This window comes from Microcebus murinus, chromosome 2, assembly GCF_040939455.1.
Source record: "Microcebus murinus isolate Inina chromosome 2, M.murinus_Inina_mat1.0, whole genome shotgun sequence".
NCBI lineage: Eukaryota > Metazoa > Chordata > Mammalia > Primates > Cheirogaleidae > Microcebus > Microcebus murinus.
Genome location: NC_134105.1, coordinates 97305129 through 97324461, shown reverse-complemented (window position 1 = coordinate 97324461; position 19333 = coordinate 97305129). Strand labels below are relative to the sequence as shown.

The 19333-nt window shown below is 40.7% G+C and overlaps 1 protein-coding gene across 10 annotated transcripts in view; it reads left to right on the top strand.

Annotated features, from left to right (window-relative positions):
• Positions 1-19333, top strand: part of PDE4DIP (phosphodiesterase 4D interacting protein) — a 206049-nt gene that overhangs the window by 66818 nt on the left and 119898 nt on the right. The window lies entirely within an intron of this gene.

Sequence of the window (19333 nt, the reverse complement as noted above, 5' to 3'; positions counted from 1 at the left end):
ACTGGATTGGTGGAGCCTAGGCTGAGATGAGACTGCATCTTGGTAAGAAGTGCTACCTATCACTTTTTTTTTTTAGGCTATGGGTTACAAGGATTAAGCTTCCTCACTGGCCACTACTATATTGATCTCCTCAGCCCTCTTAGTGTCTGGGCAAGCAGGACCTAAGTGGCCCAAGTGAGCTGGAGCTGGTTGCCTCTGACCTTATCAGAGATGCTAAATCGCCAACTGTTTACACCACAGGTCTACACAAATATTATCATTTTCTATGTGTTCCCTGTCCTGTCAAGAGGAAGGTTGGGAAGCATTAGGGGCTGCTGGATAGTGTATTGGATCAGAGGAATAGCTGGTGTCTGTGAGACCCAAATGATTATTTGGTAAATTTGATTAATGTGAACAGCAAAATCTGGGGCATTTAACCCTATTTCCTGTCTCTCCTGAGTTTCCACGTTTTAATCTGAATCTTCTAGAAATCGATCCAGGCTCACCTTTCATCTTTTATGTGGCTGTATAATGAGTGTGTCTCATTGGAGCTGGCCCAGGTCAAGAAGGATGTTGCCTAGTGGGAGATGGAGAGGGGGACGGGGAGAGGCAGCGTGTGCCTCAGGGTAGACCAGTGAATGGATTGGCACACTGTGCAGAGGAGGGAAACTTTTCCTATTTAACTGTCTTCAAAGCACCGCTGAAGGAAGGGGCAATTTCTTAGATAATTTGAGAGAAAGGATTTTTTTTTATATTCAATTAAATGACTGCCAGAATCAATTGGTCTCATTCTCTGCTCTATAATGGCTAAAGATACAGTTTTCAGAAAACACTTTGGGTGGGGTGTGAGAGGACAGCATTTCTCTCCTGGAGAAGTGTGATTAATGAGACTATAGGAGGTACACAGGGTGTGGAAGGAGTGGGTCACAGCATATTGTCACATGTGGAGGTGACAACCCTTTTGCTAGACTCTACTATTGCCGTGGATTTCATACAGGAAGCGAATGTGGCCATCTTTCTACCTAGTCTTAGGTGTGAGCAGCGTAGTCAGGCAGCTACTGCATCTTATGATTTGAGGGATCTCAAACTACTGTGTCCCCCCCCTCCTTTAGTCTCTCACCAAATCTTTGTTCAATCTGCCTATTGCATTATTCTTCTCATTTGGTTATGATTATTTGAGAACCCTGAAGGCTTAGGTTAAAATACTCTTATTATCTGGGAAGCAGAACACATAAAGCCCTTATCAATCATTTGCATCATAGTTGCAGTAAGTGTCACACTACTTTGTGATGATGGGTTGATAGAAAGTAGGACAGTTGCATTTTGATGGAAGGACAAAAGATTGGGAAACCACTGCATTAGGAGCCCTGGTCAACCAGGGGACCTAGGCAAGTTACTTAACCTCTCTGAGCCTGTTCCAGCCTCTGTAGAACTGGCATTAAGAATAATGCCACAGGCACTGAGAATTATTTGCTGTATGAATAAGTAGCAGCCATGAAGATGAAATAAGACATATCAAAGTACTTTGTAAACTTAATAGCATCATACTTATATGAGAGGGTATTAATTATATTCCTACTCGTGGTAATAGTTATTATAATATTTTAAAATGAAGAAGAGGTTTGACTCTTTTTAATTTCACCCTCATATATCCCCACAAATGTGTCTTAAATTGATCCTTGTTATTCACATTCCACACTGTTAGGAAGGTTAATTAGCAGCAACGTTGGTAAAGAGACATGCCTAGCATCACATGGTTTATCAGGTGGTTCAGAGAAGAGAATTTAGAGTCTTGTTCTGTTACCAAATTTAGTGATAAGAGTTTGATTTTTCTGTTACTAAGAAACAGAATTTTCTTTGTTCTCATTTTTCAGATTTTTCTTTAGTATTGGAAGGACTTATTAAAACTTTATATAGTAAAAACATTAAATTACACCCAATTGAATTAGAATCTACAATAATTTTAGTGTCGTATGCATGTTTTTTTAAAAGAAAACTAATGCTTGTGAAACATACATAATATAAATCTATTGTGAATAGTAATTATTTCATTGTTTCACATTTTGTTGAGATGTTTGTACTGAAGAGTAAAAAATTACTGTCTTAGTGAGAGACAGACATTTCACCATGATGACTTTAGGAAAGGGAAGGATAGGAAATCTGGGGAGAAGAGGACTGGAGAGAGGGCGGTATCTTTCTCTTTCCAAATGGCAAGTCCTTTTAGGTACTTGATTGAGGGAGAGACTAAAATAGATATAATCCTTTCTTGTAAAGGAAGCTACAAGAATTTTTAATTGTAAGAGAAGTTGTAAGAGCCACCAAGTTATATAAAAACCAAAAAGTTATCAACTTTAAATAAAAAAGGAGTTAAGAGTTTCTCTCTTTTAAGCTGTTTATAGAATTGAGAAATAATCTTAAGAATGATACTGGCCATGAATTAATAAAACAGTGTTAAATTATATGTAAAAATTGGTTCATTGAGACTGGTTACTTTTCCATTGAGTGTTTAATGTAAACTATCCTTTAAGCTTTAATTTTTTTTTTTTTTGAGACAGAGTCTCGCTTTGTTGCCCAGGCTAGAGTGAGTGCCATGGCATTAGCCTAGCTCACAGCAACCTCAAACTCCTGGGCTCAAGCCATCCTCCTGCCTCAGCCTCCTGAGTAACTGGGACTATAGGCATGTGCCACCATGCCCGGCTCATTTTTTCTGTATATATATTAGTTGGCCAATTAATTTCTTTCTATTTATAGTAGAGATGGGGTCTCGCTCTTGCTCAGGCTGGTTTCGAACTCCTGACCTCAAGCTATCCAGCCGCCTCGGCCTCCCAGAGTGCTAGGATTACAGGCGTGAGCCACTGCGCCCGGCCTAAGCTTTAATTTTTAAATTTTTTTTTAAAGGAAGAGGCTGTTTACCCTCGGCACAGATAAACTGGGATGTGTACCTCCATGATTAGATACCGCTACCCTTTCTTGTTAGCAAATATTAATTGCAAGTTCAGCTTTTTTAGAAGACAATTTTGAGCATATAAAGCAAGCAAAGGAGACATTACTGCAGTGCATATAGCTCATGACTCTGGAGTAAGTAAAGTGAAAAATGCTGCCGGTGATCCACAGCTGAGTATGGCCCACTCCTAGGGAGACTGGCTTGTTAGAATTTCTGGACTGCAGCTGCTGTGGTAAGTAATTTCTGGGTGGCAACTTGGCTGACTTCCTTGTTGTTGATTGCCTAATCCTGCATCTTTTCGTATTAGCCGAGTGTGCCGCCACTGGAAATGTATCTGACCCTGGAATTCATGAAATCCCCTGCTGTGTGGTAAACACCCAGTCTCCAAACAGCACTCAAAGCCATCATCCACTGTGTTTTGCCCCATGAAAAGTACTTACTTGTTCAGCTTGTGTGAATTTATTATTACCCAAGGTTGCTTTAAAAACGAATTAAGGTTGTATCCTAAGAATGGAACTTAAAATCTGACAGGGACAGATCCAAGAGCAAAAGGGTCAGGAGAAACATCCTGGACCAGATAGAGTTGATGATAGGATATGATAGAATTGATATGATAGAATTGATGTTGGAAGGTTAAAGTTGGTTTGGTCTTTAGATAGGAGTTGAGAGAGTTGTATTCCAATGTTTTAAGACCCTTAAACTGCCTGACTTCTTTGAGATTGAAACTTATTTGGTTTTCTCATCTTTGAGACTGGATGATACTTTTCCTGAGCAATCTTTAAGGTTTATACATAGCATGTTTCTATAGCTATGGTAAACAGCCTACTGATTTTACTTGCCTACCAGATTGTTGTTGTTTCTATTATTTTGCTATTCCTAGGCATAGTGAAGAGCTATGAACCAGCAAAACCTGGGATGAAATCTTGGTTCTACCATTTACTACGTGTGCTGACTTGGGCAAATATTTTAATTCTTATTAGTAGAAGTGGGTGTGGTAATAATACCTACTTTATGGAGTCTGGGGGAAGATTAAATGAGTCAATTAGTTGAACTCAGCACAATGCCCATTACATAATAAGCCCTCAATAAATATTTGCCATTATTATGACAAACTGAAAGATGACAAAATTATTCACATAAGTCCAATTAGTGGACACATTCTCTTTGGACTATTTTTTTTTTTTTATTCCAAATCAATTTCTTTGTTTTTCTGTTGAGACAGGGTCTCTCACTTTCACCAGGGACTAGAGTGCAGTGGTGCATTCCTAGCTCACAGCAACCTCAAACTCCTGGGCTCAAGTGATCCTCCTGCCTCAGCCTCCCGAGTAGCTGGGACTATAGGCACACACTGCCATACCTGGAAAATTTTTCTATTTTTTATAGAGACAGGGTCTCACTCTTGCTCAGGCTGGTCTCAAACTCCTGGCTTCAAGCAATCCTTCCACCTTGGCCTCCCAAAGTGTTAGGATTACAGGCTTGAGCCACTGTGCCCAACCTCTTTTTCCTCAATAGTGGATTTTGGATCATTTGTCCTATTTGTCTCAATTCTCCATTTTAGTTTGCCTGTAAATATAGTTTGTCCCTATTGCATCAAATTTGCCCTGACATCCTCAGATACAAAGATTTCTTCAACCATAATAACTAAGAAAGGCTGGGTTTGTTAAATTTCTTTTTGACTCATTGAAGATGAGTCTATTTACATTAGTCCTAGCCTGATTTATTTAGGCTTTGGGAAATACGGGGAGAACAGTACACATGCAGACTTACTGAACTGAGCACCCAAAAGTTCAGGGACATTCAGAAACTCCATCAGGCTATACAATTTAGAAACCTTGTCTTGAACCAATGGAAGGCTATTAGAGAAGAATCAGTTTCTTAGAGGTTTATAAAAAGATATGGATACAAGTTTTGTATTTTTAATAAGGAAACCTGAATTTTCTTTTTTTAAAGAGATAGGATGTTGCACTGTCACCCAGGCTAGAGTGCAGTAGCATAATCATAGCTCACTGCAGTCTTGAACTCGGGCTCTAGTGATACTCCTGCCTCAGCCTACCAAATAGCTGGGTCTACAGGCACACGCCACCACACCCAGCTAAGTTTTAAAATTTTTTGTAGAGTCAAGATCTTGCTATGTTGCCCAGACTTGTCTTGAACTCCTGGCCTCAAGCAATCCTCCCACCTCAGCCTCCCAAAGTACTGGAATTACAGTCATGAGCCACTGCACCTGGCCCTTCTTTTTGAGAAGAGAAGTTGGAAGAAAGTAAGGAGAATCCATTCATGATGTTTGTAACCAATATTTGTGTTCTTGGTTAAAATTTTTTTTTTAATTTCACACTCATTAAGATGGCTATTATATAAAAACAAAAATAAAAAAATCACAAGTGTTGATGAGAATGTGGAGAAATTGGAACCCTGTACATTGCTAGATGGAATGTAAAATGGTACAGCTGCTATGGAAAATTGCATGAGGACTAAAAAAAAATCAAATATAGAATTACCATACCCAGCAATTCCACTCTGCATACATATCCCAAAGAAGTGAAAACAGGATTCAAATAGGTATTTGTACATCTATGTTCAGGAGCATTGTTCCCAATAGCCAACAGATGGAAGTAACCCAAGTGCCCCCTGACAGATGAATGAATAAATAAAATGTGGAATATACACACAATGGAATATCAATAGTCTTAGAAGAAAATTCTGACACACGCTATAACATGGATGAAGCTTGAGAATTTTTTTTTTTTTATTTTTTTATTTTTTTTTTTTTACAGAGGTAGGTTGAGGTCTGAGAAGCTTGAGAATTTTATGCTAAGTAAAACCAGTCACAAAAGGACTGATGTGATTCCATTTATATGAGGTACCTAGAGTAGTCAAATAATAAAGATAGAAAGTAGAATAGAGATTGCCAGGGGTTGTGGGGAGGAGGGAATAGGGAGTTAGTATTTAATGGGTGCAGTGTTAGCTTGGGAAAAAGTTCTGGAGATGGGTAGTGGTAGTAATTGTACAACAATGTGAATGTACTTAATGCTACAGGACTGTATAAAATGGTTAAAATGGCAGTAGTAACAAAAACAGCATGGTACTGGCATTAAAAACAGACACATGGACCAATGGGAAACAAATCTGAAACTAAATTCTGGACCTGAATTTAATTCTAATCCACTTTGAGTTATCCCCTTAGTGATGTCTACATAATTTATACTTCTGCATGAACTTATTACAAAGCCACTTCTTCCTAGTAGTTATGTGCATCCTGTTTTACCCACGGATAGAGAAGTAGCATGTTATAATAAAAAAAATAGGCATTCTAAGTTCCTGTCTTGAATGTTTCCCTTATTTGCACTATCTCCTGGGCCATTCATTTGCTCATGCTTGCACACATGCATTCATGTATTCAAGCAAATATCTATTGATTATCTACTATAGGCTAGGTGCTGTGCTAGATGCTAGTTTTGAAGGATATCAACAAATAAAGATGAGGGCTACAATAAGGGCTACTGCAGAGGTATGTACAGATTGCTCTATGGTACTGAGAACAGTTAAATCTACTAGGAAAGGCCTTGCCAAGTATGTCAAGTTTTATTTAATAATTGAATCTTATAAGATAGTAACACAACAAGGAATGGAGAAAGGCATTTTTGGCAGAAGTATATACACCATATTCAAAGGCACAGAGGCGTGCAAAGGCACAGAGGTGTGCAAAGGCAGGTGTGACTGCTGCACTTGCAGATGTTCAGTATGGCTAGCACATGTGGAATGGAGGGCTCATGGAGGTGCTGAGATGAGAATGGAAGCAGGGGACAATTGTGTACAGCTTTGGATTTATCCATTCATTCATTAGTGAACATTAATTGAGTACCTGCTATATTCGAAGTACAAGATGAATGAGAGACAAGTGAGTGTGGTAAAAAGCAGTAATGGAGATGTGTACAAAGTATAAGGGAATCGAAGGAGGCACCCATCTATTCTATCCCAAATGAATAGAGTAGATGGAAGGAATATTTGCAAAGGATTCTTTGAGATGCCCTCTGAGCTTTTTCTTCAAAGAGAAATAAGTGTGCATTGGTCAATAGATGGTGATGTGCTGGAGAGGAGTTTTACCATAAGTAAAAGCCCAGAGGCAAGAAACCACAGCACGTGTGCCCAGAATTATAAGTGGTTTTGTGTCACTGAATTTAAGTACTAGGCACAGAATGAGGTTGAAAGGTATGCTGGACACAGTCCTTTGTTCCAATTTAAAGAGTGTAGACTTTATCCTGAAGATGATAAGGAGTCATTGATGGGCTTTAAGCTGCTGGGAACATGCTAGATCCCTCTGGTGGATGGGGAAGGTGAATTCAAGAGAGAGAAGGCAGGAAATCAGGAGAACAGACTGGCCAAGTCAAAGAAGATGAGGGCCCCAATGATGGCTGTGGCAATAGAAATAGAGAGGAGTGAGCTGATCTTTGGAATATTTAGGAGGTAAATTATCTATAGGACTTGATGGATTAGGATGGGAGAATTGAGGGAAAGGAATCAAAGTGTGGCCAGGCTAAGACAAGTCACTTTTTCTGAGTGCCTGGGTCTTTGTGTTTAGAATTAACGGGCTAGACCAGGATTGACGCTGACATCCCTTTCAGCTCTGAAGTTCCATGATTCTGGGCAGCCTTTTTGGGTGTTCTCACCCTGACTTACATAGTTGCTTGCCTCCTCCCAGTCTCTCAGCTTCTCTGGTGGCTTCTCAGGAGGAGTGGTGCCAGCACAGCTGAGGTGGCTTTGGAACTGCCAGCCAATGTCAGGGAAATCTAATGCTGTTACCAGGTAGCTGGAGCTATAATTAGCCCGGTTACTAGGGCAAAGCTGAGATTCTATAAGCATGGACTGCCAGAAACAGCTTTTCCCTACTGGATGAATTTGCTTATTTGAAGGAACAAAGTGGGTATGGATGGGGTGTTTTTTAATGTGCTTTTGGAGAATTCACTTTGCCCAGTGTGTAGGATATGTTAAAAGCAGGAAGTGCGTCTGTGCTAATCAACATCGTATCTAGGACAGGAGGAGTGGGCCAACATCCTGCTTTGATCTTTTTGGATAGCTGGAAAGAGACTGACTTTCACATGAAGGGAGAGACATAAGAACATAGAATCACTGTTTAGAGCTGGATAGGGTCTTGAAGATAATCTTTGCTTTTGAAGAAAACTGTTTATTTTAAAGTATGAACAATTTTAGATGTACAGCAAAGTGACAAAAATAGTACAGAAAGTTTCTATATGCCATTCTCTCAGCTTCCCCTAGTGAATAAACCCTTCATTTTAAAGATAAGGAGACTGAAGCCTAGCATGGTAAAGTAGTTCGCCTAAGGGCACGCAGCAAATCAGTGGCCACTCTGAGATTAGAATCTGGGAGGCCTAACTGCCTGTCCAGGCTGCTTACAATGGCCTCTGTGGTCTTCAATAAAAAATTGGGCCGGGTGTGGTGGCTCACGCCTGTAACTCTAACACTCTGGGAGGCTGAGGTGGGAGGATCACTTGAGGCCAGGAGCTCAAGACCAGCCTGAACAAGAGTGAAACTCTGTACTAAAAATAGAAAAATTAGCCAGGCACTGAAGTGTGTGCCTGTAGTCCCAGCTACTTGGGAGGCCGAGGCAGGGGGATCACTCGAGCCCAGTAGTTTGAGGTTGTGGTGAGCTGTGATGACGCCACTGTACTCTACCCAGGTGACACAGCGAGATTGTCTCAAAAAAAAAAAAAATTTATGCGCTTAGGCTAAAATAGAACACACACAGCAGGGACTAGAGTAATTCACAGATAAATGATTCTGCACCCTGTGCCTACTGCCAAAAGAAAAGATTTATTTCCTCAGCTTACATAAACCCTCCCTAGGAGTTTCAGCCTTATGTTTTCAAAAGCCACTGTGAACATATTTTTTTCTTTTGCTCTGCTTCCTGCTCTGGCCTTTGCGGTCTCATCTAAGCAAGTTCAACTGCGCGGAGAAGGGAGGCTCTGTTATACGTGGGGAAAGCACAGAGTGGGGGTTGGTGCGAACTGGAAAGGGGCCTGCCCTATCATATTAAATAGCAGCTAATCCACCCACACACCAAAAGCGAGTGATCCAGCTTGGTACACGCCGTTCTGTGGAGAGCTAAGCAATTAGTCAGGTGGCTTTCTGCCAAGCAACTGTAGAAGTGACTTTGGGCCACACTGGGCAGTTGCCATCCCTGTTATTTAGAAACTTGGCTTGAAGAGATTGGGCGTGAATGAAAGGCACAGGCTGCCTTGTAACGCCAGCTTTCCGTATTCACGTAAACCCTGCTGCTGCGAAGCCGCCTCTTTGTGCACCTGGGGCCTTAGAAAGGCCACAGAGAGGCTTCTCGCAGCCCCCTGGGTAGGGGAAGGGGGCTGCCAGCATGAAGACCGTGATGTGGAGCTGCAAAAGGAGGCACTGGTCAGGGGCCTGACATTAGCTAGTTCTCCCAGGTCATTTTTTCTTGGTAAGTCTCTGCCCTTCTCCCTGAGGCCACTTAGGTGGCTGCCTCTCTGTAACTCAGTTAGACCTCCCTGTCCAGGTTCTCTCCAGTCAAGCTGAGTCTCCCTGCTCCATACAAATACAAACGCAGTCTTGCCTGCCTCGCACAACTCAATTGATGCCGATGGGATATGTTGTCATCACTCTGCTTCCAGATCAGGAATTTCCTGGGTCCAGAGCTGGATCCCAGAGTCTTCCTGGTATAGGAATCAAATGAAGGTAGTGAACTTCTGGGACTCAAAGGAGTGGATCCCTCAGAGGTGAGGAGCAGTATTTGTTCTAAGCCGCCTTCTTTCTCACCGGCCCCTTCCAGTCTGTGGCGCTGTGGGGAAGCCCAGCTCAGCGGTGTCAAACTATTTGGAGCTTCAGAGACCCCGGAATCAGGGTGGCAGTAACCGGTGCCTGCTGTCCTCTGCACAGCTGGGGGTGTGAGCAGACGGGTTCCTTCAGCTGTGTGATGGCTCGGCTCTGCAGGGGACGTGGAAAGGGGATGCCATGAATTGCTACAGTTAGAGGACAATGATGGCGATATCAATTGGGAATGGAATTCCACCTCAGGCTTTCTGCGTTGGCCCTCACCTGTTCGTTTCCTGATTTCTCTCTCGTCTCCTATTTCCTCTACTTCTTCAAGGGGCCAGGGTCTTGATATAAGATGGAGGAAAATATATGGTCATGAGGAAAAAAGCCTGAGGACTCCTTCTCTACCATCTGTAACTGCTTCCCTCTGGGAGAAGTTTTTGTACCCAGGTCTTGTCCCATGTTCTGGTGTTGGTGTCCTTCCCACTCTTAGGCCCTTTCTGTCTGCCTTTGCCATGCGTCTTCTCTCCCCTGTTTTCAGACTAGCTCATACATGTGGAAAGTAAATGTTAACTGCTTCCTGTTGAAATCCTGTAGGGGAAGAGATCCATTTAGTGTTTATTATGTGCCAGGCACCATATTGTGTGTTTTTCACACATTTAATCTCACCCATTTGATGGCCCTAAGATGGGCCATGATGGGCCCTATGATGGCCCATTTGATGGCCCATGTCTTGTCCTCACTTTTCACAGGACCAAATTTGCCCTTAATACTCATAGGGAGTGTCCCTGGTATCCCAGCAGCTACGTGGCCTAATTCTACAGTTAATAAGCAAGGCCTTGGTACATTCTTTAGAATTTAAAGTTAGTCACTCTTTCAAATGCAAATGATGTTTTTCAGTGAATAAATCTTCCTTGTAGCAGGTCTGACTGAAGAGAAAGAGCTCTAGAAAAACGATACCTATTTTTATGGTTGCTTTCCCCAAGACTGTGGCAGGAAGAGGTGGCATTGTCTTACTGATGCATCTGCAGTAAAAGGTGACCTCAATTTTACTTGTGAAACAGGTGCAGACTGCTGTGTGAAATGTGATAGAACCTGGGCTGCACTTATCTCTGTCTTTGCTCTTTTAGACTTGCACGGAATTTGGTTTGGAAATCCAGGAATGCAAAGGAAAGAGGAAATTACTCAAACCAAATTAAAGATTAGACAATGAAGCTTATGAGGAAAAGACAATGGAATAAGAATTTTTCACTTTGGGGAAGACAGACTTATAGGTGACATAATAGTGAATTTTAGGTACATGAATCTCAGTATGTGACAGGTGGTAATTAGCTATTCTTTGTCCCTACTGAGGATAAGAATACATAATCATAATTTAAACCTAAACAATAGGCTTCATTCATTTAAAAATAAGTATTGAGCCCCTACTATGTTCTGGACTCTATTGGACGTGGTTAGAGTATATATTGGTGAACAAAACAAATAGGCATTCCTGGCCTCATGGAGCTCATATTTTATCATGGGTAGGCAGATAATACATAATAAATATTATAAATAAATAAAATACATAGAATGTTGGAAAGTGAAGGTCTTCATAGGCAAAGAAAAAAAGTAGAGCAGGGGTAAGGAGTCAAAAAGTACAAAAGTGAAGAGTGGGTTGCAGTATTAAGGAGTGGTCAGGAGAGGCCATATTTAGAAAGTGATTTAAAACACCCTCCCATGTTGGGCACAGTGGTGGGAGGATCTCTTGAGCCCAGGAGTTCAAGTTCAGCCTGGGCAACATAGTGCGACCTTGTCTCTAAATAAATAAATAATACATAAACAAACACCCTCCCACACCCATCCCACCCACCCTTGAACATTTATTATACCACAGTGTATGTGGGTCAGGAATCCAGGCACAGTTTAGCTGGTTCTCTGCTTAGGGTCTCAGTAGGCTACAACCAAGGCATTGGCCAGGTTGCATTCTCACCTAGATGCTTGACTGGGGAATCTGATACTGAGCTTGCTCAGGTTGTCGGCAGGATCCATTTCCTGGCAGCGATAGGACTGAGGGCCCTGAACTTCATGTTAGAGGTTGGCTAGAGGCTGCCCAGAGTTCCTTGAGGCCATCTACTGTTCCTCGTGTATGGGCATTCCCCATGTAGCCACTTTGTGTCAGCAAGGAGAGGCTCTAGAGAACAAGTTTTGCTAACAAGACAGCGTCTTCAAACTTAACATAATCACCAGAGGGACATCCCATCACCTTTGCTGTATTCTGTTGGTGAGAAGCAAGTGACAGGCCCTGCTCCTACCCAAAGGGAGGGGTTACACAAGGGCACGGACACCAGCGACAGGGACCATGGAGAACACATTACAGTCTGTCTACTGTAAGATGGTCTATCCACTACCTTTTACTCTTTTTTTTTTGTAGCTGTGGGATGGAAAGGGAAGTAAATAAACTTGAGAGTGACCAGTGGGGGGAAGATGTGTTCCTGGGTTTGCCTGCACAGCGTTTATAGCCTCCAAGTTGACCTGAGGTGATGAAAGCCTCCTAGATTGGTGGTCTCCATGCGAGCTCCTCACTCACCCTTCGCACTTGGCTGTTCGCATTGCCACTTCGTCATTTTTGTTTTTTCTTCACCTTTTGTTAAAATCACCTTTATTAAGTATACAGTTTGATGAGTTTTAACAAATATATATACAACTGTGTAACCATCACCACACTATCAAGATATAAAATATTTCCCAACGTGTTGCCATATGTCCCATTGGCTACAGATAACCATTGATCTGCTTTCTGTTTATAGATTAGTTTTGTCTATTCTAGATTTTCATATAAATAGATCATGCAGTATAGACTGTGGTATCTGGCTCTTTCACTTAGCATAATGATTTTGAGGTTCATCTATTTCGTTTGTATCACTAGTGCTGATTTTTATTTTTATCATTTTTATTACCGAACAGTGTTCCATGTATGAATGTAAAACAGTTTGTTTATCCATTCACTTGTTGATGAGCATATGGGTTGTGTCCAGTGATTGGCTATTATGAATATAGTTGCTATGAATATTCATGTATAAGTCTGTATTTTATTGGGTATTTTATCTTGGGTAAATACCCAATAGTAGAACTGTTAGGTCATATAATAAGCATATACAGGTTGAGTATTCTTTATCTGAAATACTTGGGACCAGAAGTGTTTTAGATTTTGGATTTTTCCAGATTTTAGAATATTTGCATATACATAATGAGATATCTTAGGGCTGGGACCCAAGTCTAAACACAAAGTTCATTTATATTTTATATACACCTTATACACATAGCCTGAGGATAATTTTGTCTTTCCTTTGGGGACGCTCAATAAACTATGCACTGTGAACCTGCATTTTAATTGTGATCCATCACACGAGGTCAGGTATGGAATTTTCCACTTGTGGCATCATGTCAGTACTTGAAAAGTTTCAGATTTTAGAGCAGTTTGGGTTTCAGATTTTCAGGTTAGGAATGTTCAAATGTCAGTTTATAATATACTGCCAGACTATTTTCTAAAATGACTATACCATAGAAAATGATTTTTAAACAGCAACTTGAGGGAGATGGGGGTTAGCCCAAAAGATAACTGGGGGAAGAATATTCCAGGTAGAGAACATGTGGCTGAAGCAACTTGAGAAAGGGTGAGAATGCTGGGAGGCGATGGGGCTGGTGCAGATCAGGCTGGCCCTTGTAGATGAATTTAAAGATTTCAGCTTTTACTCAGAGTGACGTGGGGAGCCATTGCAGAGTTTTGAGTGGAAGAGTGATCTAACAAACGACAGTCCTGTCTGACTGTTGAAAAGATAAATCTGGTTACAGTATTGCAAATAGGCCCTAGAAGGGCAGCAGTAGAAGCCAGGAAGACTGTTAGGAAGCCACTACCATAATCCACATAGGGGATGATGGCGATCCTACTGAGGTAATGGCAGTGGATGTGGGGAAATGGTAAATGGAGTGGATGTGGAATGTGAGAGAAGAGAGGAATCAAGGAAGACTCCAGGGTTTTTGGCCTAAGCAATTGGAAAGACGGAGTTGGCTATAATTGAGATAGGGTAAAAGGCTAGGGGTGGAATAGTTTTGAGGGTGGGGAGTAGAAGTTCAATTTTGGACATTTTGTGTTTATGATATTTGTTAGACATTTTACATCAAGTAAGCAGTTGAGTCTATAAGCCTGACATTCTGGATAAAGTGTTGAGCTGGAGATGGAAATGGGAGTGCCATCAGCATAGAGAAGGCATTTATAGCCATGCAACTAGAGAAGATCACCAAGTAAGTTAGACCTACCAAGGGGGGAAGAGAAAAGGACCAGAGACTAAGCCCTGGGTTACTCTAAGAGTTTGGAGAAAAGAGGAAGAAGCAGCAGACAGAGAAGATAGGAACCACGGAAGTGGGGGGAAAAGCAAGAGAATCTGAAGTCCTGGAAGCCAAATAAAGTATATAAAGCACGAGGCAGGATCAGCGTTTTGAAATGCTGCAGACAACTTGAGTAATACGATGACTAAGAATTGACCTTTGGATTTATTAATAACAACATGAATGTCACTAGTGATCTTGATTAGAGTCGTTTTGGTGGAGTGGTGTGAGCAAAATCCTGATTGCAGTCGGTTTTAGACAAAGTGGGAGGAGCGGCATTGGAGTCAGTAGCGTGGATGATTATATTGAGTTTTGTTTCAAAGGAGAGCAGAGAAATGGAACAGTACCTGGTAAGGGTATGAAGTTCATAGAGGATTTTTTAAAAGATAGGTGAAATAATAGCATGTTCATACACCAGTAGAATTTTCCAGTAGAAAGTGAAATATTGATGGAGGAGAGAAGGGGAAACTTTCTGGGTGTTGCTTTTGAGAATTAGAGAGATGGAGACTTAATGCATAAGTGAAAGGTTTGGCTTTAGATAGGAGTATGGATAGTTGATCTGTGGTCATAAGTGGAAAAACAGGATATGTGAATACACATGCTGGTAGATGGATAGATGCAGTGGTAGGATAGACACAGGGTTTTTTCCCAGTTGTTTCAATATTCTTTTTTTTTTTTTTTTAGAAAGGAAGAAATAAATTTATATTTGTTTGCAGACATGATCTTATATGTAGGAAACCCTAATGATTCTATTCTTTTTATTTCAAAATACCGTGTTTCCTCGAAAATAAGACAGGGTCTTATATTTATTTTTCCTCAAGAAGATGCCCTAGGGCTTATTTTGAGGGGATGTGTTATTTTTTTAAGTATGGTGCAACAATCTACATTTATTCAAATATAGTTAAGTCATCTTCTTCTGGAACATCTTCATAACTCTCCAAACCCCGAATTCCATCCTGAATTTCTTGTGACTCTATTTCCTTTAGAACCATTGGCCCCACTCTCTCATGTTGAGCAATAGAGCTCTCATGGGGCCCATGAGAAGGGTTGCTCGTCATCTTTACTGCTCAGTGACAAAATGCATGGGTTGTAGCCATGCCCATCATTAGGTCTTATTTTTGGGGTAGGGTTTATATTGTGCAAATGCTTAGAAATCCGGCTAGGGCTTATTTTATGGAAAGGTCTTATTTTTGGGGAAAAACAGTATTAAGGGGGTACATATGTTTCAGTTACATGGATAGCTTTTATAATGCTTAAGTAAGGGCTATTAGTGTGCCCATCACCTGAATGTTGTTCATCACACCTGTTAGGTAGGTTTTTTTACCCCTCCCCCTCCATGCCCCTTTCCCCTTCTTGATTTCCAATGACTTTCACTTCTCTCTGTGCCCAGGTGTGCCCATCAATTAATTCCAACTTAATAGAAAGTATATGCGGTGTTTGTTTATTCATTCCTGAAATGCTTCATTTAGGATAATGGTCTCCAGTGTTTCAATACCTCACTACCTTTTAGTGAGGTAGGAAGCAAGCTTTATTTCCCCATAGGTATCCTCAAACATATTCCTGGAGTGAGTTACTGTCCCTCATGTGTGCTAATTCCTGCTGACAGGTTCAGGTTCACACCTGGAATACCCCTATTCTTTCTCTCTGCTTATCCAATCCTACTTATTTTTCAGAATCTAACTCAGATTCCACCTGCTTAAGGGAGGGGAGCTTTCCTCATCACCACTGCCTGAAATTTTTCCCTCCCTGTGTTCTTCCAGCAATTGCAGTTCAGATACATTATTTGGCACATATTATTTAATTCCTGGCTGGCAATGATCTGTCCATGTATACATTATTTTAAAAATTTCTCCTTCTAGATTATAAACACTACATAGGGCTAGATCCATCTCTAACTTCCTCCATAGCTTTCACCATAAACATTGTTGAGCACATAATGGAGCTCTAGAAGATTTGTGTTGATTGCTTGCAAACATCCTAGAAGTTGCAGGTGAGGCTCACCAGTACAGAAAAGGTAGATGAGGAGACACATCCCCTTCCTTTGCTGTCTCCTCCCTCCACCCCCTAGAGGCCCAGCTGGGCCCCGGAGTACTCCATTTGAACCTCCACCTCTTTCTGGAACTGGGCAGTTTCTCTGAGAGAAAGGTTGGTCGAAGTAGTAAACAACTTGAGAAAAGAAACAGAGTAGGAAGAGGAAATTCTTGACAGTGAGAATTGTTTTTCGAGTGGGCTATGTTTTTATTTTGAATGACATTTATTCCTTTGGTAGACATATAATCATCTTCTCTGTGTGGGCATTGTGCTAGCCATGAGGATACAGTGGTGAGAAGATAGACCAAGTGCCTCCCCTCATGACACTTACGAGTGTAGGATCTAGTGGGGAGGGGGGCATGGGCAATATAAGTAACCTTAACACTTGTACCCCCATAATATGCTAAAATAAAAAAATTAAAAAAATAAAAATTAAAAAAGTGTAGGGTCTGAAAATACTTTTGAGTAGTATTGGGATGCTGACTCTTGCTCAGTGTGGTGCCTGTTATCACCCTGCCTCAATGGTTTTGCTTCCCTCATAATCAGCTGGAGTCATTTCTGTATTTTGATGGTTGATGAATGCCATAACTCCACAAAACTCTTTCAGGTGCTCTTAGACCACAGGATTAACTGTGATGCAGGTCAGATCATGTCTTCATGTGGTGTACTCATAGCTAATACGTCTTTTTCCTAACATTTTATACAGCAGCACTGTCCAACAGAAAAAGAACGTAAGCCATGCATGTAATTTCAAATTTTTTGGCATCCACGTTAAAAAGAGTAAAAAGAAATATGCAAAATTAATGTTAATATATTTATAATATCATTTCAACATGAAATCAGCATTTAACATGTTGTCTGCCACACTAGGAAAAACAGTTTCCTTGGGGCCATGGTGTTTTATTATGAAAATAGAACAAAAACTTCAAAAACAAAATAATCCTTTCTAATTTAATGAAAAATTTGTTATTTTTTATTTTCTATGCATGAGTTATATGCAACTTGAAAAATATTAATAGTTCGTGCAGCTCCCAAGGTGAAGAGATGTGTGAATTGCATGTGCTTCATGAGGCTACAAGCCTCACGTGAAAACTAACGTGAGTTAAATGCAACTCACATGGCAGTTAATGTGTTAAACATTAATGAGCTTTCACATTATTATTTTTGTGTTTAGCCTTTGAAATCTAGTGTGTACTATGTCTTTGAAATTCTTGTAGTACATTTCAACATGGGCTAGTCATATCTCAAGGGTTCAATGGCCATATGTGGCTCATGCTTGCTGTCCTGGATGGTAAATCTGTAGTATATGGGGTAAGTGCTGTCCCTGGTCCCGAGCAGAAGCATAACTTCAGAAGAGTTGCCTGATCATAGGACCTGGCTCCAGAACACAGCTAGGCTTCCAAGGAAGGAGTGACTGCCAGATATGAGAACTTAGAGTCCAGTTGGTTGTGTAAGCTTCAATGTAAGAAAAATTGTCCTGGACCTTGCAAAACACTAACGAGTGGCTTTATCCTTTAAAGAGAATATATTAAAGCAAGTGTCAATCCGGAATTGGAAGCTAAATTTAGGAAAAAATGCCAGATTATGTTAGATGCCATAGATAATTTGAAAATTTTTAGCAAGCCGTAGGTTTCCTATGTACCAATTGTAGAAAAATTAATATAGTTTTTTAATACTCCAAAGTAAGTTTTTACTTAGTTCCAAGTTCTATACCTGCTGCCCAAAGAAAATATTTGTGTGAGAAGTTAAGGAAAGTGAAGGATGTTTCCCGTGAACTCCAGTTCCTAAATAGCTGAGAAAAACAAACCTTTCTGAATACCCCCTTTAGCTCCTTCAGTGGGGCTGGGTTCTTGTCTCCACACAAGGTGTCCTGGGGCATTGCAGAAGCTTTGGCCTTATCCCTGGCTTTTACAGGGGGCCTGAACTTTGCTAAATTAAGCTCAGCCAGGCCTATTTGTGAAGTGGAGGCTCCAGCCAAGTGAGATTTGTCCTGCTAAGGAATGTCCCGGGGAGGGGAGAGCATCACTGAGATCATTGGTATTTGTGTGTATGTTTTCTCACTTGCCAGCTCAGTTAGGCCAGATCAACAGAGGCTTCTGGGGACTCAACCAAGATTCTAATAGAGTGACCACAGGGAATGAATAGCTCATGACACAATGAGAAGGGTTTAACTAGAGATCAGTCTAAATACCAAGGCAATGTGTATCTTGGGAACTCTGTGCTTAGTCTAAATAAAACACCTCATTTTCCCCATTTTTCTTTTTTTCTCTTTCTTTTTTTTTTTTGTTTAAAAAAAACACTGTTTTTTTACGGCAGTTTTAGGTTCACAGCAAAATTGAGCGGGAGGTACTGAGAATTCCCATTTACTCCCTGCCCCCACATATATAAGGCTTCCCCTACTATCAAAATCCAAAGACACCTCTTTTCATATATTTTTTCTTGGGTTCCTAAACTCAGTATTGACCAGAAATAGCTGCCTTTCCTTATGATTCATGTGTCTGACTACCTTTGGGGAAACTAACATTTATTGAACACCCTCTGTGTGTCAGGTATTTTCATTTACATCTTCTCATTTAATTTTTACAATGTCCTTGAAAGGTAGTGACATTAGCACCATTAAAAAAATTAACATCCAATGGAACTGAAACTAGGGCAAAATAATTTACCTCTAGAATACAAAAGATGAACTATACGAAACTGTAAAAAAGTAGCTGAATTTCTGTATTTTCATATGGTTCAACTTAATAGAATGTGACAGTGCTTATATTTGAACTCAGGACAATTTAGTTCCAAAACCTATACTTTACATTGTACCATACCACTGCCCTAAAAATACTAGAGTAGCACTAGATTCTTTGTTTTCCTTTGGCAGTGCTGTAGTTTCTTTTAGTGCTGCTCCCTAAAAGACTAGAACTGGAAGCTGAGAGAAAGAGCAACCCAAGGTATGATATATCTTGATTTAGGTCCAGGAGTGTTTCTTTAGAAGCTAAAGTCGGGAGTTACACGATGGACCTGCATTGATTTGTGTATTTGCTGCTATTTATATCTGCCACCTGTGCAGATTTCCATACAGCTATCTGATTCTGAATCCTCTTCCGTTTGTTACACTCTGCTATAATCATCTGTTTAATTACCCCGATAGGCTGTAAATTCTCACAGCCGAGATGGGTTTCTGAGACCCATCCATCCTTTGGTGGTACCACCTTCCTC